Source organism: Centropristis striata, chromosome 18 (assembly GCF_030273125.1).
Source record: "Centropristis striata isolate RG_2023a ecotype Rhode Island chromosome 18, C.striata_1.0, whole genome shotgun sequence".
NCBI lineage: Eukaryota > Metazoa > Chordata > Actinopteri > Perciformes > Serranidae > Centropristis > Centropristis striata.
The window spans coordinates 6256167-6278968 of record NC_081534.1 but is presented as its reverse complement, the minus strand read 5'-3'; the positions used below and the strand labels follow the sequence as shown (position 1 = coordinate 6278968).

At 39.6% G+C, this 22802-nt stretch overlaps 1 long non-coding RNA gene across 1 annotated transcript in view; it reads right to left on the bottom strand.

The window, feature by feature from the left end:
- The window catches only part of LOC131991300 (uncharacterized), a 38258-nt gene that overhangs the window by 9938 nt on the left and 5518 nt on the right, over window positions 1-22802 (bottom strand). Inside the window, exon 3 of the long non-coding RNA XR_009396130.1 lies at window positions 14912-15016. This is a non-coding gene — a long non-coding RNA (uncharacterized LOC131991300). The remainder of the gene's footprint in view (window positions 1-14911; window positions 15017-22802) is intronic.

Sequence of the window (22802 nt, the reverse complement as noted above, 5' to 3'; positions counted from 1 at the left end):
AATTATACAAACAATGTCTTCCATTGTCAGCCAATTCTATTCAGTCCCAGTCAATTGCTGACTATTAAAAAAATATTCAGCAATTGAAAAATTAAGAGCGAACACCATTTCTAAATCACGCCAAGCAACACTTTCTGTATTATATATGGTTGAAAAAACTTTTTGTAACAGCACCTATTGGACAGCGTATACACAGATACCCATAGGCCTTTGATAGACCAATATTGGCTGATAATATCAGTCAACCGATATATCTGTTGGGCTTTAATTAACACATTGTATCTCATCTTTTTAACAGATGCAAAAACAGAATGCCAAAATTGGTGGTCATTTCATGCTAGATTACTTCACAAACAGCCAAGTGCAATAATAATGCTCATCTTGTCTCAATCAGGCATTTAAGGGCACCCAGGGGCCACAGATGGGGTTGGTGTCCATGTATTGTTGCAGTTTAAGAGTCCTGGGTGGTTGGTTTGCATCTTTTCAACAAACTCTCACAAAGAAAGAAATTGGCCTATTTTGTCATATTTTGTTTTTAATGAGTGACAGCATATTATGTCTGTGTTCAAGGTGCTGATGCATGCAGAGGAATGCACACAAAGATTTTGTTTAATTCTTTGGGAAACAAAGTCCACAAAATAAACAGATTTGAAGTCGACACAACTACAAAGTGGAAATCATCACATTGGCTGAACCACATGAAACAATAACTATTAAGTCATTCTCCTGCCCTCTTAAAATCCATAATATGTTGAGTCTGTTAATCGTTTCCTCACTGAGTAGGGACATGCTGAAATGTGCTGACAATCAAAATAGCATTTGGTTTATTTTCTCTCCTCATGGTTACCCTGTATACATGAACATAAAACATGAAATGCAACTCATGGCACTGGCCTCAGCACCCTGCCAAGCAATGACTGCCTGTGTGTGTGTGTCTTTACCCTGTTGGGTTTCAGATTTATCTTGATTGTTTCCTTCCACGTTTCTTCAAAAAGTTTTCATGTTTCTCGAGGGTGAAACTTTATGTCGACTGTGGTCTCTGGGTTTGGTTATTTTTGAAAGCAAATGCGGAGGAAATATCCCAAACATTTTAACGGCCTTTCTTCAAAGGAAGTCAACTCTCTGTTGAATTTAATTAACAGCCAGAATTGAGATTGGCCTTAAATAGCATGGTTTTTTACTGGGCTTTTCAGAACTACAACATAAAACCACATTTAGCAGTCATCAAGTCTACGAATCACCACCCCGGTTTATTTAAGTACAAAATTAGGCTAAAATGGGAGAAATCTTTATAAACATAGTGGGACATTTCTGGGACAAGCTTGACTTGACTGTAGGCATTCACACCCAAGATGCTGCCCGTAGTTTTAACAGTTTACAATACAAAGATAAATATGGAAATTAGACAATTACATATGCCACTGCTCAAATGTAATGTTCTTATAAGTACAGTATAAGCAACTTTTCAAAGTATTTTGGGGCATTCATGCCCTTAAAGGCCCCTGCTGGACTCAAACCAAAGACTTTGCAATTATATGTTAAGCATCTTAGTAGACCAGGATGCCCCATATAAGCATTTTAAGCAAACATGCAGTTAAGCTGTGTGTATCCAGTTGATGAGAGTTAATGTAAACACATTTAAATTTACATGCAACATTTTTTTACCTTCTCCATTTTTTTACTGCACCTTTTAGTGTACTTTGACCTTCTTACCTGAACTTCTGCTGTGGCCAGATCCAACTACAACTACAGTAATATATTGTGAAACTCCTATTGAAAAAATATATATATATTTTTTTTAATTCAGAAAAGGCACAAAAAATACTTCATATCAGGAGGTGAGCCCTGAGAGTCATCGGTAATGATACATTCTGATATCATGTGACTTGGTTGGGACTCATTACATGGAAGTTTACAATAGAAAACATGATTTTTCAATAAAAAATATTTGTAAAATAGAAAACGTACCACTGTTGTACGAAAACCTTGCATCTCCAAAACATCAACTTGTATGAGCTGGGGAAAAGCAGCCAAGTTTCAGCATTGTGGGAAAGCTTTCACTTTAGCTTTCTGATTATTTTCTTTCTGATAATCCAAATAGCGTTTTAGTGGTTTATTCAGCTGTAGATGTCAGCGAATTTTCTCAACAAATAAAAGAATCATAAATACATTTAAATGCACCAAATTTAGAGATGCATGGTATTCACTGGACAGCAATAACATGCACATCAAATAGACTTTTTTGTTGATTTTGAATATTTTATTATTATATTTAGTCCTGTTTTAATATACTGAATAGCGTATATAAGAGTAAGCCAAGCTTGAGCAGCTGATTCACCTCCTCTTTGCTCAACATGAGAAACAGACCCCCCCCTGAGGTGAATCCCAGTACTGCACAGCCTGCCCCCAAGAGGAAACCTCTTCTATAAGAGGGGAAGGATGGAAGAAAGAAGTGAACCAGATGTGGAAGAGAGCTGGGTGCATCACAAAAGAAGGGGTGCAAGGGCAAGGGCAGGTAAAGTGACAGCATTTGTACATGTGTGTGATGTCTTCATTGGTCCACTGCAGACAAGACGAAGGAGTAGTGTGTGTGTGTGTGTGTGTGTGTGTGTGTGTGTGTGTGTGTGTGTGTGTGTGTGTGATGTCTTCATCCTGGTCCCACTGGACTGTGGATTTTAACAGAGCATGGATCACAATTACTGTTCCTCAGAGGGAGAACAGCAGAAAGGGAACTAAAAGCACTCTCTCTCTCTCTAATACACACCCACATGTGCACACACACATACATCTGCTTTGTTCCTTTAGTCCAGCAGCTGAAATTCCCATCAGAACTTTACATCGTAAAGCCCCATCATCATCATCATCGCCGCTGCCTCTTTTTGGTTTTTACTCCTTTGTTCTTCTGTCTTGCTCTCCATTCTTTCATCCATAGGTCACACACTATTCCCTTACAGTATTTATAAAACAGAATGGAAGTGTGTTTATTTTCATTTATAAAACGAAGATTGTTGAGCCAACGATACAAGTCCGTGACAACAGAATGTTTTCAGCAGATTTGTGTCAGCAGTGAAACTAGTTTGAAGTTCTTCCCCTCAGGGCTCAAATCAAGAACAAAGATGGTAAGAAATTTTAAACACACAACGCTCAGTAAAAGGACTATAATCAATAACAGTACGGCTGTTTGTTATGGGAATACGCACTTTACGACACAATCTTTTGAGTGTCGAAGCCTCAGCAGAAGTTTTGCACATGGTTGTTCAGGGTGCAACAGAGTGTCACAGAGGTGACAGCAGTGATGACTAAAGCAGAAGTCACATCAGTTGGTGACACAAGGACACACACGCGCATGAAATCAGCCACCTCGGAGGCAACATCTTGCCAGCTCATTACATTCACTTGTACTGTGGCCTTTAACACACAGTACCACCTAGAGAGCAGCACAGCCCCCCCACACTGCTACGTCACCTCAAAAAAAGGCAGATTACCGGCCCTTTGTGAGTCTCCAAATCCAACAATCAAAAGAGTGAAGTGAGAAAAAGACAACAGGAAAATCTAGCTCTTTGTTCTTTCAGATATGAGACTATATAAGAAATTAATCATGACACACTTGATGTGCATGTTCACACAATATAACATGGTTTAGATTAACAGATTTTAGGTGTCGAGCCAGCTGAAACCACGGTGCAAATTGTTTTATGGTCATGGAAGTGTTCTTAATATAGTCTGGACAGTAACAACAGGCTCTCAACACGTCGAGCTGTTAGGATCTTTGTTCCCTTTGCAACTCAAAACCATTTATTGCCTGCAACTAAAATAAGATCAAACTTTCGGCATTTGAAGGTCCTGTGTACAACATGGTTATCCCTAAAACATACCACTATCCTGAGTCAAAAGGTCAAAGGTCACGGGTCAGGGTTAGGGCCCACTGACATGCTGCTGACTGCTCCTTCAGCCAATCATCAATCAGCTTCCATCGTCAGGCTGCATAACTGCAGCGATCAGCTTTGTCAGCAGTTGGTCGGAGGGCAAAAGAGGGCACTGGAGGTGTGTGTGTGTGTGTGTGTGTGTGTGTGTGTGTGTCTGCACATTCCAAGTCCTGAAGTGGCATGAGGGTCAGAGGTGAGCCGTATGCAGCTCCTCATCTGCTCTCTTGAGGGAGCTGGTCTCATGGACACACACATTCACAGTAGACACACACTTGTTGAGCACTTACTCTATTTAAGTGACACGAGTGAGTGTGAGGACAGAGTGATGGTCATGCACAACAATCCCCTGCAGTTTGTCAGAGCTGCCAGTGTGGACAGCAGTCAGCAGTGCGTTTGCCCCCATCGGCTTTAAGTCTGACAATGATTTCATCTCTGGGGAAATGGGCCAGGATTTCAGTATCCAGCAAATAACTGAATTATCTGAACAACTGGGCCAAGCCTATCTGAATATATGTATTTATTTAGTGCATAGGGATAGTTTGGCATTTTAACTTGTATGAAATACTTGCTAGTAATGTTGGATTAGCTTATTTTCCAAGCTCCGGTATCGGAGTTCTGGCCGGGTCACAAAACTACAAGGTTTTACTCCACAAAAATACGTGTACACTTTTAACCCTTAATAGGGCACTCATTGAAATACTTGCAAAGTCCAAAATATTTTGAGAAATACATTTACGAGATTAAAGTGTCAAATCTACGAGAAAAAATGTGCAGATTTATGAGATTTAAAGTGATGAATCTACGAGAAAAAGTCGTTTTTTTTCCCCCACTTTTCACGCAAATTTGCCACTTTAAATCTCTTAAATCTGCGACTTTTTTTCTTGTAGATTTGCCACTTTGATCTAGTAAATTTGCAACTTTTTTCTCAAAATATTTTTATTTTTTATTTTGGATATCCGCTGAAGTTACCAAATACGGTTCTTCGCCCGATAAAGGGTTAATCATATTACTATGTGCTGTCATTGTATTTACTGGCCTTTTCAAGAAACAAAAGAGTGCCAAGTGAAGTTGTTTTTTTAATGTATAAGGTCCATTGTTTTGTGGTCTGCATCCACTACACTACTGGTGTAGTATTTCATACAACTTAATGTCCAAAATCCTGAAAAACCCCTTTAATAGGAAAAAAAAGAAAAAGAAATACACTTTGCTTTTGAATGAGACAAAATAAAACTATTTGCTAGTATATGATGCATTATATTGTACATCGCAAACAGGGTCAGGTAAGTAAATAATATACATCTATGCTTCTTATCTCTGTATTTATTTAATTAGTATTAGTGTCTGTCAAAAGAGTAGGAAGGTAACTTGCTCCACAACCCCCGCTGACTTTGTCACCTTAACTTTTGTAATAATATTTAAGTGTGGAACTGTGTGTCAGTATGTCCTTTCATTAGAAACATATTTATAGATTAATTTAATAGCTGTGAAGTGAAATTCCCACCTGTGCATTTTTCGGTCTCTGTACTCATTCATCCAACTGACTTCTACCAACTTTTCTTCCTTTCATCCTGTGTTTGGCTGAATACAAACACATTCAAAGCTCCACACACACTCTTGCTCTCGCTCTCTCGCTCTCTCCCTCCCTCACACACACACACACACACACACAGGCAGAACACGCCTACATATAGCCGGCTCCCCTCCGCTCTGCTTTAAAGCGTTGCCTATCCAAACAGGAAAGTGGCCTCTGCCCCGGCAGCAGTTGAGGGCACAGCAGTGGAGATTTCATTAGTCACAGCTAACAGGCTAATTATCCGCTTCAGCGCACCTGTAAAACTTAACTGTGTGTCAATCTCACACAATCACAGACACTGCATATAGGTGTGTGTGTGGGTGGGTTTGTGGACATGCGGGTCTGTGGGTGGGTGTGAACTGGTGGGTGTGTAACAAACCCGTCTGTTTCTGTGTTAATATGTGAACTGTGTGTCAATCGGGCCTCAGTGGGCATGTGAGCATTTTACGTGCAACGGTATGACCGGCAATCAAAGCTACAGGTAATTTACAGGGAACTCAAAAACGGACATCAGCTCCAAGAAATGCAATTAACTGTTGTTAATCGGCTGCACGTTTTTTCACTTTTGTCATATATCATTTGAAGGTTTGAAACTTAGTTTTAGAAACAAAAGGACAGTCCAATGAGGGAAAACCTCATGATTGTCAATGACGTGATTGACAGTCATTAGTTTCATAACTGTTGAGGAAGAAGATGATAAATAATTGTTAAATTGTGTAACGACAGACTTTGCTCCAAATAAGAATAAACATGTGACACAGCCCTATAGCGACCGGAGTAATTATGAAGAGAGTGAATGAGAAAGTTAGGTCATGTTATTGTAGAGCAAAAAAGTCTGAAGAGAACTTTAACACTGGACACAGCAGCTTGTTTTCCATTTGCGGTCAACATTATCATAAAGCATGACCATGATCGTTCCCTATTCACATTTATCACTGTCACCATGACAACAAAGCTCCCCTAACGTTAACGAAGCAGAAATTTTGACTCAATCCAAATTGTTTTCCCCAACCAAAACAAAGTACTTGTTTAAACTTTCAGTTGGGGTCATAAGTGGCAGTGGTGGAAAAAGTATTCAGATCCCTTTCTTAAGTAAAACTACTAATGCCACACTGTGAAATTACTGCACTACAAGAAAGAGTCCTGCATTCAAAATTTACTCAAGTATCAAATGTAAAAGCACTTGTTACACAGAATGGACAAACTCAGATTGTTTTATATAATCAAAATATATTACTAGATTTTTTATTATGTTTATGTAAGCAGCGTTTTAATTTTCTCATATTAACTACTTGATATACTGTTTGATGAGTTTGATAAGGTTTACTTAAAAAGTATACCACTTGATATGTATTATATGTATTTTATGCTAAATCTTGACCTTAATGTAGTGGAGTTAAGGTACAACATCTCTCAAGATGTAGTGGAGTAGAAGTATAAAGTTACAAAAAATGGAAATACTCAAGTAAAGTACAATTACTTCAAATTTGTGCTTAAGTACAGTACTTGAGTAAATGTACTTAGTTACATTCCACCACTGATCTGGCTCATCTGGTTCAGACATACAGTTTAAGGTGTCCTTAGGATTTTAGTTTTCCACTTTGTGCCATGTTTGCAGTAGAAGTCCCATGGACTTGTTGTTGATTTTATTTGCATCCCATCAAAACACCCAAGGCATCTCTTTTTATGTCCCTCCTAAGACCTTAAACGCTTTACACAGCACACCACATCTATATACATACGCATTAGGATAAGGACAATTCTAAATATAGCTTATTTTATGTAACCAAGAGGGTATTTTAAGCAAAAAATGTGTGATGCTTTTGATGGGAGAAGAGGATGAGAGGGAAAAGAGGACAAGATTGTAACAATCAAATGTCCTTTTCCCCTGTTTGAGGGTTAAGGGTGTCTGTGTTTAAAATGGCCTAAAATAGAAAGATGAAGGAGAGCAGGGACTACTGATGTGTATTAGAGTCTTTGAGGGAATTTCTCACCATTTTACTGCAAGCCCCAAAAACCCGCATCCTGCCCCATGAATAGAGCTGGAGATACACACACACAAATACACACTCAGACACCGGTACCCCCTGCCTGGCAGCCTCTTTGTAGCCATGTTGTGATTGTATCAGATGTGGAGCGATAGAGGTTAGGAGTATGGGGGTGTTGGTAGGGGGATGTGTGAATTTGTAATGTGCTTATGCTGGAACCGCAAAGACAGGAGATAGGGGCACCAAAGCTGTGTTGTACTCCCACACACTCATTTAAACACACACACTCGCACGCTGTAGGGAGTGGAACTCTAGCTCCCTGAACTCCTTTCATCCTACTGAAGGTGGAAGTGAGTGCAGGGTTTCCTGGAGTCACAGTGAGATTCAGCACTCTCTATATCCTCTGCAAAACTACTGCCCGCTGACAGCGTGTGTGTGTGTGTGTGTGTGTGTGTGTGTGTGTGTACATGGGTTCAAAGTGCACAATGTTGAGGTGAACTATCACTGAGTGTATGATCTGAGGCTTTATGTATAACACATCACAGTTTGAATTATTGCATTAGCCCATATAGCACCTTTATTAAGGTGGCTGTGCAGAACATACAGGAGTTTTTAAGATTTACTTTGCATTTCTCTACATGCATTTAGGTCAAGATTTTACTTATTCTGGATATTAGAGATAGTATTATACTTTTTGAGAAACTTAATCAGTGATATCAGTATGACAATTCAAATTGGTGAAATGAAAAATGAATTGCTGTTTGGCAGATGGCTGTCTACTTTTGAATTCACTTCATAGATGTCTTACTCAGCTCAGCTTCTGCCTGAAAGTTTCAATGTGCTGTTATTCCGTGAAACACATGTAAATTACAAGGTAGGAACACAGGCAAAGCCTTATTTGATTTCTTTTGTTATTAAAAAGGAGATTTTTCTTTATTCTATCCATTTGATTTGGGATTTGTTCTAAAATTCAGTTTCCTTCCTTAGTTATTTAACAAGACATTTTAGTTTCACTCTTAAAAATAAAACACAAGGATTCTTGAATTTGACTAAGAAAAGATGAGAGAGAATATATTTTTGCAGATTTTTGTCTGAGAAACAGGAATCTTTTTCACTCATAGTATGTTCTCAATCCCATTATGTAAAAAAAAAAAAAAAAAAAAAGTTTTAATTGTGAATATGAGACATCCCTACTGGATATTTTGCTCCTCTAAAGTACGAGACTAAAACTGCAAGGCCTTTAAAGATCACTGAGCCTCCATGTGTGGTGGTGACTGAGGTCCTAGAAGGTCACCAGAAGCTAAAGAACAAGCAGCAAATGGTGACACTTCCTTTAACGCCAGGTTAGAGGTCAAAGGGGAGCCACGCTGGACTGTTGGACAGGACGAAGACAACATACCTACAGCACACTGCACTGGTACATAAAAGCCAAGGTAATTTGTTGCTCTAATTTTCTTTGACTCTCTTTTACAAAGTTGATTATTTTATTTAATTTTTGTTCCTATTCATGAATCCTTTGGGTCATTTTAACTTATTAACATTTCTGAAGAAACTAAAATTCCTTTCAATCACATTAGGTTAATAAACTCATGTAATACATTTTAGTGTTGAACTACCATAGGCCACCAGAGCTTCAGTCAAGTTCAGCCAATACCAAATGATGCTCAGGCAAGTCAGATGAATAACTGCTTTAAGGTACAACAGCTTGCTTCTTAAGCAAAATCGTATACCTTTAAATTCGTTAAATTCCTCCCTCACCTTAATTTTCCTCTCTTCTTAAGGCTGGTTAGCGAAGTGAATGAGCAACAACATTTAAAAAGAAAGCCTGTGACACACCACTTTCTTTACCATCTTACCAAAGGCTTTATTGTATCCATGTCTTAGGTTTGACAAGCATACTTGCTCACTGTGGTGATTTTGTGTGTGCAGTGTTCCATGACACACCCATACCCACATGATGTGTACCATACACACTTAACATATGGGTGTGCCTCTAACGCTGGGGGCACGCTAAACGATCCATGTGCTGACTTTTCGATGTTTAACAGCATTGGCTGCTTCTGGTTCCTGGAGATTATCCACTTAAGATGTGTCACAGAGGGTTTTTTAAACTATTAACTAAATCTTTACTTCATTTGGCCACGAGGGATCTCCATAACTAGCTGTCTCATAAAAGAAAACTTGCCATTGTTTTTGTGAACAAAAACATTGAATGGTACCAAACAATTAAGTTGACTGGGTAGATGTATTTGGGCTGGGAACTTTTCAGTATCTCATAATTTGATTAAAGTTTGATTATGGGTGTTATGATGCGTCATTAAAAAAAAAATCTTGCCAAGCAAAGTCAATGTCTGAAAAGGAGCAAGCTATAAACTGGGAAAGTGTTCGTTTAAAGCCACCTTTAAGTATACACTGGGTGAGTATCTAATACCAAGATTGTTATCGTTTGTTAATTTATGAGAGAAAAATATATTTTTAAGATTATAAAGGTCATAAATTTGCTTGAAAATAGTGCAAATTCTCTGGGATTAAAGTCATAAGTGTACGCAGAAAAACCCAACATCACTTCACTTTGCAAGTTTAGATCAACCTCATCACACCAAAGACAACACTACCTGCCCTATATTATGTCTGCAGTTGATAACCTGATCAAAAAATACACTATACTTATAAAATAAAATAAATAAATATCGACACAGTTCAGTTTCACTTGAGCTCTTTATCCCAATTATCTTTGTTCTGATGCCACCAGCTACTGGAGTGGTGCACTTTATGCTCACATGGGATGCTGACAGGCACACACACACACAAGATCAGAGAACTTCCTGCTGCTCAGTGTGGTCGTGGCGGTGTGAGGGTACCTCCTGGCACAGAGCCGTAAGCTGGACAGCTCGACGGGGAAGAGGAGAGTGTTTACACACTTGCACCACCACACACACACACATACACACACACACACACAGGTCTGGCTCCTGTCCCCCTCTGCTTCTCCATCTAATATATCAAAGCATCTCTGGGTGTCTATGGACCTCAGAAAATCCGCCCTCACTTCCTCAGCCGACATACTCTCTTTATCTCTCTCTCTTTCTCTCTCTCTCTCTCTCTCTCTCTCACACACACAGACACACACACACAGACACACAGACACACACACACACACACACACACACACACCATGCTTGGTGATGAAGGATGGTACCTCTCCTCTCTCCGGTCTCCAGCTGATGTACACACACCATTCCTGACAAAACACCTGGAATAACACCACAAACACATAAACGCACACTGGCACACACACCCACCAGTGGCCATAGTCGTTACACAGAACTGAGCTGTTGTGTTAGATGTGAATGTGGTATCATTATGCTACTAATGAATCAATGATCGATTAATGGTGGTTAAGAATTTGGCCGATCAAATGGACTTTTTAATTGATCTGTGTATTTTTTTTTTCATTTTAATTTGACCTATGTCTGCGTGTCAGTACTCACTGAACTGAAACACGGCTGATCGTTTAGTTCTGCTGCCATATGTGAACAAGCCAATGAGCTGAGAATTAAGTTGGATTAAGCTATAGTTCACAAACTGAAAGTTGCAATAACAATTGTAAAACACACAGAAATACAAGAGAATTAATTTGAGCAAAACTAGCTTACTGTATCAAACCTTGCTAGCATGAATTACTAGGTTTAATTTTACCCAAAAAATATTTAAACACAAAACACATTTAAATATGCAAGATTACTGTGCAAAAACTGACATCATGCCTCTTCAGGGGCTAAAACATAAAACATTAAACTCCTTGACGTTATCTTTACAGTATAATCTCACTTGTCTCTCATAAGTCTCTTTTCATCCTTTCAAAATAAAAGTGTCTGTTATCAAAACAGGATTTTGCACAGTACTGTGTATATATATATATATATATATGTATTTTATTTTGCTCATGTATGCATGCATCGATTAATTGATTGTTAATATTATAGATAATCGAGTTGGCAGGTTTCTTCCAAACGCCCATCCATATTTCATACATGTCTACCTTATCAGGCTATCATCAAATAAAATCCAATCATTGGATTTTAGGAGCTTTGTAGGAGCTTTTGTTGACCTTATTTTTACCTTTTTCCTTCACATGACTGCTCTTTCTGCCAAATGCCAAACACAAAGCTTCAGAGGACAAGACTCAGCTACAGGACACAGAGGAGCAAATGGCTTAAACCAGGCCAGTAGCAAGGAGACAAGGTACGAGACTGGAGGTTAAAAAAGTGTCTGTTTGTTGTAGCAAGTATAGCAAGCAGGAAGATGTAGAAAAAGTCCACCTGTATTTTAATGTTTGCCCTGTGTGTGAAAGACGCCTATCTGTGATAAGACACTATCTCTGCTCACTTCCTGATCAGGAGGAGGAGGAAGAGGAGCTGGAGGAATAAAAAGATAAAAGGAAAAAAACAGTAGAGCCATTCATAGAGCATGTTCCTTAGGGAATGTGGTGATTTGTACAGAGAAGAACATTGTGTGTGCGTGAGTGAGAAAGACAAAAAGCAAAAAGAACTTCAGGATCACCCAAAAATGGTATAAAAGGCACAGGAATCAAATATATAGGAAAATGTGAGCCTGTTTGATCTACATGTAGATACATATACAGTATACAGTGTGCCATGCGTGTGGTCTCACTTCTCATCCTGTTTAGGAAGGAGAGAGAGACCCTGTTTCCTCTGGCTCTGAACCCTCTGTTGTGACTACATTACAGCCCCTCCATCACCTCCCCCACCTCCATATGTCTCCGTACTAACCACTCTCCACAGGCCCAACTCCAGAGTCCATACGAACAGGGTTTAAGGCTTTCAACAGTTGCCTCTTTACTGTTTAATTAAACTTATAAAAGGTTTTTGGAAAATACATCACAAGTATAGTGTTGTTTTGTTGTTACAAATTGGACAGATCTGATGACAATGCAAATGTCTACTTTAGTGTCAAGGTAACTGGAGTTTTTCTACACTATTTGCTCAGTGCTGACATAAAGGAATAGTTTAATATTAAGAAATATAGCTATGGCTGCAGACTATCTGCACTGAAGCACTGGGTCGATGTATAAATTGTTCTCTAGAAATAGTAACAGCATGGAACCTCTAAAACTGTGCAGACTGTTTTCAGAACATTAAAAAAAAAAAACACAGCACAACATGTTTACTAGTAAGATTTAGAAATGCCAGCTGGCGCTTTCTTGAAAAATAGCTTTTTTGGCTTTGTCCAGTCATTATGCCAAGCTAATCAACTCTAGCTGCGTACTTTACGCACTTGAGTACTATTGTGCTTCTTGTCTAATTCTTAGAAAGAAAGTGAATCTTTCCCAAAATGTTCTTACTTTTCTCTTGGAGAAAAAAAACTCTGCATTTTAAAAGCACAACAACATCTTTGTCTTGCAAGATCATGTCAAACTAATAGGATATACAAGCAGGCAGTAAGAGAAAGAGAGGAAACCTGGACTGAATTTCTTCATGTTTACCCAAAATATACAAAGCCCAATTCCCTCCATCCCAGCTGAGCGCCGACAAATCCGCCAACCGCTTATCAAATTAAACCCCCATTAGCAGCATAAACACACAGGCTCACACAAACAACCCATTACCAGCACAAACATGCTAGCGCTGCACATATGTTTAGCTATGTTTGGCCCCTCAAATAATCTTGCACACCCAAGTAGACATGTCTCCACACCCAGGTAAACTAGTCTGTATGTCACAAATTGCCCCGTACAGCATGTGCTCCTGACCTGTGCCGTCAACTGTCAGCACCTGTCACACAGTGTGTCAGGAAGCATGCGCAGATTTGGCCCCGTAACGTCACACCTGATGAGACAGGGCACCCTGCATGGAGTCCAGTCTAATTCTTTCCATGCACGCTTGTTAACATGTAGGATTTTCTTTGCAGCCGCCATAAAGCACAGTGTGCAGGTAACACAATCTCATGAAACTTTGCTCTGTCTGGCAGCTGCTAGAGGGATTTACCTCATAATATAGTAATGTAAACCCCAAAAGTAAGACATCGCTGTAAAAAGGACAATTTCATCTGTCTTCCTTCCTCTTCCTGTGTGGCCCCAAGGGGATGCCTAGCTGGTAGTGGAGGGTGAGAGATTGGGGGAAGCAGGGAGTAAATGGAACACTTAATGTGCACTCCATCAGCATAAACCAATCATCAGATGATTTTCAGGTAGACAGCAGTGTTTGGATGAACACGACGAGGTGCGTTTATGGGCCGTGTCATAGAAACGGATAAGGGAGGAGTTTGGGAAAACCCAGGAGTGAACAGAGACGTCCAAGGCAGCAAAGACCCAAACTCAGGGCGTTTTTCACGTAAAAGAGGAAGCTGCAAAAATGATCCACTGTCGGTTCCAGTGAAAACAGTCAATGCGTCATTAAACAATGCGGCTAAACACATTTCACACAGCCTGCATGTGTCTCTCAGCCATATAGTTTAGCTCAATTACACAAACACGAAATGGTTCACTCAATCAAAAATATCACAGAGAACATCAGGAATATCTGGTTTCAATGCTTCCCTCTTGTTGAACAGATACAAGTTGGGACAACCATGTCTCGAAGTCTTTGTAAATGTATTAACAGTTTGCCAAAACCATCTTTCACACATCATCAGGAGTAGGACTTATTTTGGAGGACTGTAGAAACAGAGGTAACTCTTGCAACCGTTTCCTCTTACTCAGCATTTGGTCTTGTTTGTTTGCAAGTTTATGGTCGTTTGCAGAAACCTGCTAAAGAACTTTTTTGCTGCTGGCTAAATGACTGCTGAAAGCAGAGCTGTTTTCCTGATTACATGCAGTAATCTAAGTGACATTACATTACTAAACTTGCTTTTATAGTCTGGAGACTTTCCATGTTTCCCATGGTGTACCAAAAGCATCCAATCACCTCTATTTAAGTATGCTCGCTCATAAAGAGTGGATCAAGAAGCTATTTTCATTGTTTATTTGTGTGTTCCATAGATGCAGTCTGTGGCTGTCTATAGTCCTGCCTCGTTCTTTCCTCCTCCTCCTCCTCCTCCTTTTTCTTCTTCCTCTCTGGAATTCTACTCTCTCTCTGTTCTAATAAATCTGAAGGGGCCTTTTCCACTTTTACAGGAACAGCAACTCATTAAATGGTTGATTTCAGATGGCAGAGTGTGAATGTTTTGAGTTAACTTTATTGATCTGTGAGTGGGTCTGCAGGCCAAAGAGAAACTGACGTCCCCTCCGGCACATGGGCAGTAGATTTACACCTCCGCCATTTAAAGACACCTCTAAACCCAGATGGCCAATGGCCCGCTCTCTCTTGTGCTGCTCTGGCAGAGACACTGCGGCTGTCTCTCTGCACACACATTCACATAAACAGAGCAAAAATGCCTTGGAAAATAATATTTTATTCACTTACCTGCATGACTACCCTGCTCTCCTCCAAGGACTGTAGTGATGCGTAACAGCCTGTTAGTTCATGCCTGGTTTACTTCAGCCTCCTTGGAGCTTCAACTCTGGCTGTCTGTAACACAAAGAGGTTGTGTGGCGGTCAAACAGAGCAACTTTTTAAATGATTATTTGAAGGGCTTTTCTGTCATTCTGTTTATTAGACGCAGTATATTAATCTTTTGGCAGTCTGTTCCCGTGTCGTTTAGGGTCATGGTGGTGGAGGACGGGGCATGTTCAGGGGGACATAGTAGGTCAACAGTAGATGCAACATAGAACTGGGTTGATATAATAAGTGATACATTTGGTGTTAAAGTTCTACTTTTTTTTATTTTATTGAGAATAGATGAATATGGTCAAAATCCCTCCAAAAAACCACAATAAGACACCAAGACCTTGAAGAATACCATAGAAAAAATGCTAAGAAAAAAGCTGATTTGGTATAATTTGGCATAACTGTGCATAAACGTGAGACTTGTGGGTAACCACAGAACCCATTTCCATTCAGATATCTTGAGGTCAGAGGTCAAAAGACCCCTTTGAAAATAGCCGTGTCAGTTTTTCTCTCCCCAAAATGTAGCCTAACTTTGGAGCCTTATTTTAATGCAGTCAATCAATACCAATATCTTCTTTGTAGTATTCAAACTGGGCCTTTGAATGAAAACTATTGCAGGGCCATTCCACCGATATCATGCACAATGTGATATGTGTCAATCCTTGAACATGTTTGATAGCGGACCTATGTGGCTTTAATTGTCACATTGCTTCGTCACCATACAAAATTTTCTATTGCGTTCCGTAGGAATAATTTTCAAACATTTAATGAGATGTGGACAATAATAAAAGCCAAATTTTAGCCCATAAACACGAAATTAATGTTATGCATTATAGCCCACTGGACAAGAATAAATCAAAATTATTTAATTCTTCTATTGCATGTTTTGGAAATAATGTAGAGCCTTCATGCTCTTTGAGCATGAGCGAACTGTGAGAACTCAGGGGAATACGAACGGCCTGAAAGGCGTCACAGTCCGGCTTAATTAAGGAGTCGTTGGAGTTTCAGATCCTTTAACTCGTATTTACCCTCCCTTCGCCGTATCAGCCACGGAGAGCTTGGGCTGTCTCCTGCGAATGACATCACTCCCCGAGTATGAACCATTTCCCATAAACCTCCATGGTCCCCAGGGTTTCCAACCCATGAGATCAGGGAAAAGGCAGGGTGATTATGAAGACTGTTTTTTATCAAGAGCAAGTTCAATTTTATCTTGTCCATTTTTGTTTAACCAACCAACCGCTCCCCGTGAGAGCCAAATGTGCAGAATGTCATCTTGCAACTGGTTTATGCTCATTTATTCATTTAAACCTCATCTCTGTGTATTCTATTAATCTGTTTAGACTCTCTCTTCCTTCTCTCTCTGTATTTGTCTCTCTCTTCCCCTCAGGGCTGAAAGCTGTGAGGCTGTAAGGTCCCTCTCTTCCCACAACTGCTCTCAATCGCCCTTGTGACTGCTTGGCTGTCAATCACTTTCACATCAGACCCACACAGAGCAGATCAAGCCTGCTGGCACACACACACACACACACACACATACACACAAAAAACAGGGATTGTAGGGGGAGTGGAGAGATGAAGGGGGTCCTGTCAGCACCTGCTGGGCCTCACCGGAGAATCTGTGGAGACACAGATACACCCACACACACATTCACACCGCAGGGCACTAGCTGTAAAGGTACCACTTTAATTTTGGTCATATTTACTCAGCCTCCCCCCAAGTTGCCTCCAACCATGCTGCCCCACAGTGTCAGTATGAGTCTCTCTGCCCTTTAACCAAGGAAAGCAACGGGCAGCTCAGAACCACAATGCAAAACACACATGTACAGATATTACAAAGAGACACACAGGAGTGTGCATGTAAGTCAAGGGAATTCTGAGGTCATACCCACATATACAGACACACTAACATATCAACACACATAAAGCTACGCATTTTCTTTGAGCATGGGAATCTTACAGACGTGTACAGACTCAATTCTTAAAGTCCCTTCTTATGAACGCAAAACCTCTCAATTAATTTCATCTGTTTCTGTCCAAAACCACATTCATTCACACACACACACACACACACACACACACACACACACGTAACGGATGCAGACACAACGCACACACACAAACATACACACAGAGTCCATTAGGCTCATGTGTTGGGCCCAAACCACGGCCCAGAGTGCTCTTTCATGGCTCCATCATTACATCAATAAGTCTTCACATTAATCTCAGCACAGCAGAGCACACAGGCTATTACCAGACCGGCCCTGCACCACAGAGGCTCACTCCGAAGCAGACATGGGCAAAATAGTAGTCAAATATATTCTGGATACTTGATAAACACACGAGGCGTGCTCAGTTTGTCTCGTTTTGCGAGCGATGTGTGCAGTTCTGAGGCTGGTTAAATGGCGGAGAATAAATTACGTATGCCTAAAGTAGTTCAAATGCATGAAACCATATCTAGATATATTTGACCACGTGGGCTCTAAAAAGACTTCTTTAAGAGTTTTTTTCTATGTAGACTGCTGATTTAATACAGAGCCCAAAATTATTTTTGAGGAGCTGGTTTCAATAGTGACTAACGAGAATCTTTCGCCAAAGCCTTTTCAAATCTGTGTAACATAAGATCATGCCCTTTTAATGAAGCTCTTGAGAGTAGTCTGAAAAAAAAAAAACATTGGTAACTTTCAGAGATTAGCTTACTCCATCGTTTATAATGAAATCAACCTTTGGTCTGCAGTAAAGAGCTCCTGTGAGAAAAAGGCTGCTTGGTTAATAATCACTAGGATGAGCTAAGGCAGCTAAGCTGACGCTGCCATCTCAAACACAGCATCAATCACACGCAAAACACACACAAAAACTACATTTTTGTGCAGTGCAACGAATATCAAGGTCAGATAGAGAGAGAGAGGGAAAATGAGGAAGAAAGAAATTGAGTGGAAGTGAGAGGAGGGGTGTTTAGCCCTCGTCTGTCTGGACAGGAAATGGGGTTCTTTAACCCTTGACCCTAGTCCTCTATGAGTCTGTGAGTGGGTATGTGTGTTTATCCGCTTGCATATGCCTAAGAACAGGTTCTTTCAGACACTGGTTTGATGGACAGATGGTCCTCGTTGTCATAGAAGCCTGTGCAGGTGCGTATATGTTGGGTTTCCTGCCCTAAGGTGCACAAAGGTGGTGGTGGGAATGGGGTGGTGGTGTTTATTATCTGCAGTGCCAACGGGCAGCAGAGTACCGTTGCTCCCAAGAGGTAAGAGGAATGATAAAGGCATAGGAAAAGAGGGGGAGAATGAGGGAAGGTAAGATGAATGAAGAAAGGGAAGAAGAGAGAGAGAGAGTGGTAAGCTGTAAAACTTTGAAGGAGCGTCCACTTTTATCACTCTGGATCTGTTCTTGGATGTAAAAAGCTGTGAAGTAAGTTTTTCACTCGTCTCTCATTCTGTGCCATAATAAGAGAATAAAAGAATATTGCCTCAGAAACCTCCGCTGTTCCCGGAACGGCAGCCTCGGCTCCGATGACCTCAGATATTGTTCCGTTGTATTTTTTTATTCTCCTTTCAACATTTCGGACCGCAAATGTGAGGCGGGGAGGGGGGGAAGAGGGGGCTGCAGCGCGGAGGGAGTTGAGCGGTGAGGGCCAAGGGTCACTGCTGGAGATTCTCCCCTGAAGGCAAGTCCACTGCAAACGGGGTAATAATAAACGTTTGGCGTTTTGAGTTTCTGAACCCTACCACCCCACCCCTCTGTCCTGAGTCCACCGGCTGCAGCTCCTGTATCAAACATACACTTATACCTGTCAAGGCTAGATCCAAAAACTGTGAACTCATACTACACGAATGTCAAAAGCTTAACTTAAACTGTATATATTCAAAATAATAAATACAAAGAATATGTTTTATAAACATATTCATCTTGTTAAGCTGTGCAGTTCAGACCAATAATCAATGGTTGTCAGATTTATTTGATCAACTGACTGGGCCACTTTTGGTCCACTTAACTCTCGTGGAGAGCAAGCATTGTTATCGCCATTTTTGTTTCGCAAAATTCAATTAAAAAAATGATTCTGTAGAAACTAGCCACCTTATTTGAGAAGCTTTCAACCAAACAATTGCAACTTTAAACTAGCTAAGAATATACTGAAAACCATGAAAACCATACTAATATCAGTACATTTAAAAAAAAAATTGATTTGCAATAGACATCATCAAACATTTGGCATGTCATACTTTAAGAAAAAAAAACCTTTTGGACCAACTACAACTAGAACATAAATTAGTTATGTAAAAAATTAAAAAATGGAATAAAGTTTTTCCTGAAAACAAATTGCAGCAAAATCCCAATTTAATGAGAATAAAATAATACTAATAATAACTAAAAATATATCAAATAACCCCAAAACACTACCACAAATATGTTCCTACATGCTTACGCTGTATGGCATAGTGGAAATATATACCACTTGTTTAATCCCAGGCTTTGCTGTCTCGGTTGTTTGTTTTGATGTTTACTCTGGAATGTCAGACATCCGAGGACACAGCGGAGAGGAAGGTCAAAATCGCAGAGCTCCAAAGACTCAACAAACATTATTAAATTCTAATTTGTTATAAAAGGTTTGTGGAAAGTAGTGAAGTGGAACCATTAACGATTTCTCTATTTTCATGTCCTTAAAGGTCGCTATGCGCTGTGGGAGAGGGTCCGTCCACTTGACAACTATGAGACGCACAAAAAAAAAAAAAACAGAAGGTCTGCATATCATGTTGGCTCCCAAGCATACAGTATATCTTGTAAAGACATTTAACTACAGGAAGTGATACAGTACCATACAAAGCTGAACATGAAACTAAGTGAGGAAGTGAGGGCTTAAAAGTATAAAGAGTTTTAGTAAGACAGCGATAGGGTGACAAAGTTTGACTGAATCCAAGAAAAAAAATTAAGTTTCTCTTTTTATGCACACATTTTAACACTCCTAAAACATGTGAGGATGACTTTCCCAGCCTGGGAGATTAATTGTAATTATCCATTTGATAATATTTTATCTATATATTCACAACACACTAATCAAACAAAAAGAAGCTCATTAAAACAGTCTGAAGAAATAGAACTCTGCATTACTACATCTCTAAATCAAATAGCCAGAGAGCTTATAAAATCACACTTTCCAGTTCGTGTATCAAAAAGCAGCCTGATCTATTGTTTGGATGAGAAGGGTGGGAAAGGAGAAAAGAGGGAACAAACAGGGACAGGGTGCTGAAAGGGCTGTTAAGTCTGTGATAGATCTTTGGCTCTAAAAAAGACATGATTCCTGAAGTAACGACGAACTTTGTGGGGAATATCGCTGCAGCCTCCATGAGGGAAACATGTGTTATTGTGTGCGCATTTGAGTGTTTTTCTGTGAGTATGTGTGTGTGTATGCTGTGCACTCATTAGTGAAAAGCCTCAGTGCAGACTAGCTCCAGTTACAGTAGTAAACGCTGCCTTTGAACTTTTAATAGAGCCCTGAAACCCAACCAGGCCTTAAAAAACACAGATCTGCAGGAAAGGAAAAAAATGGAGAGAAAGAGGTGGAAATGGGCAAAAATAAACTGCACAAAATGTATGGAAATGCATGAACAGAAAAGGTGAGATGAAGTTCTACGGAAATATCGATATAATTTAGGTAATTTTTAACAAGAGCAGTAACACTGCTTGTAACACTCTGCAATCTCAAAATGTATGCATTGGCAATTAATACTAATGAAGCGCTAAATATATGAACACATCTGTTGACCTGGGTGACAGACACATGTCATAGATCTCTGAAGAGCACATACAGGTCAGAAGCAGTATTGTCATATAAGTAAGTATGCAAGTTTCTCCAAATGCACGTGCATAGACCAGTGTACATTAAATATACACATCATTAAGAGCACTGCTTAGCCCAGACACCTGTATGTCTGCCTGGATACAGTAATTAAAACATGCAGACCTTTCTGTGAGTGGGTTTAAGTGGGTGGGTATTTATCTGGGTGGGTGTCTGTGTGGCAGAATCCTTTGGTATGCATTGCAATAAACAGATGTTGAGTCTTTATGAGGTCTTTACAACAGGTTCAGCGGTGCCCTAAGTGTTTCTGTGTGCTGTGTGCTGTGTGTGTGTGTGTGTGTGTGTGTGTGTGTGTGTGTGTGGCTAAGCATACATAGGCCTAACATGGAAACCTCTCATCAGTGAACCATAAAAAAGACCACAAATGGAAATGAACAGGAAAGGTGCGGCGTTCTCTCTATGTTGAGAGATTTTTTTATTATTTAAATAATGCTGTCATAATGTTGCAAGTTGTCATAGTTATGAACAAGCTATTATAATCTTCATACACGGGAGCAGTGGGCCTCATGAAGAAACATTGTCTTAAAATTATCTTATAATTTTCTCTTAATTTTCTGTTAAGAGGAAATAACATCAAACATTCTGAACTATCAAAATTGGCTGCTATCCACATGTACAGAATGATGGCATCATTTTTTTTAGCATAGGGAACGCCCCTGTAACACTATATATAGACAGGTGTTTTGCTGTGCGCAAATACTGTTGCACAGGGCCAAGAATTGGATGGATGCCACCACTAAACAGCTGTGAAAAGATGAAGAATTTCAGCAGTAGTGAAAAAAAACGTACTGTTAAATAAACTTTTTGATTTTCCAGAGTCTAATCGTGATTAACCAGAGTACTGGTGTTACAGTACAGTACAGTTACAAATCAAAAAACACATCTAAAACATATAATAAGTTAAAATAAATGAATCTACAATGCATGATAATTAATCATACTTAAATTGAATACATAATATATTTTTGTTTTCTCTGAAAAATAATTTGTTACCAAAGAGAAGAGATGTATTATTTTGTTTAGTAACCAGCAACTTCTGGGGTTCAACCATTTTAATAAGTTTTATCAATTACAATAGTTAGTGAATCCCAGAAATCACTGGATACAAAATAAGAACAAATCGTGAATACAAACAAATGATGAGGAAATTTGGAGGACTGATGTTTACAATCACAGGTCATTCTCTGGTAGCAATGTTAGGTGTCATACCTGCACTATTATTCTACCAAGCCAATCTATAAATATTTTTTTCATGCCAAACATGCTGACTTGCGATAGCAGGAAAATAAATTTGTTATTAAATTAACAAAGCTTGGTTTCATTTAACTGTTGTTTAAAGTCCTCATACACACCACCTAACAACACAACCATTGTACTAGCACCCATAAACAGATTGCATTATTGTGAATAATGTAATGAATTACACCTGTGCATTCCCTGGTTTGACATGTCAGAATACGTGCCGAGACAAAGGTCTATTCAGTGATGGGAGTGAAGCGGGGCTGTGGACAGGACTGTTTATTTGACTACGAGCTGTTTACAGAGATGGACGCTGTGGAGCTGAGCGACAGCATGAGAAAATACCTCTGATAATATACTGACATGCAGAGAACTCAGCAGTGAACTCGCCTCCTCGCTCGTCTCTCAGGACCTACGGGCATCACTTCATAGCTAATGAGAAATTCCACTAACTGATTGCAAAATCTTATGAACCATTTTATAATATCCTATCCAACAATGTGTATTTATTTATTTCATTTGCAGTTAATTTAGCCATCTGACTTAATCACCCTCCTCGTGTACTATGATGCAATTCTCTTCACAAGATAAACACTTTTTCAGATGTGAAAGGGAGATAGAGAGAATATTTGCCCAGGAGTTTTATATAATGCTAAACAACACTGTACTTTCTTTCTGTTTTACCTTTTTTCCAAACAAAGTTGACAAAGCAGTGTC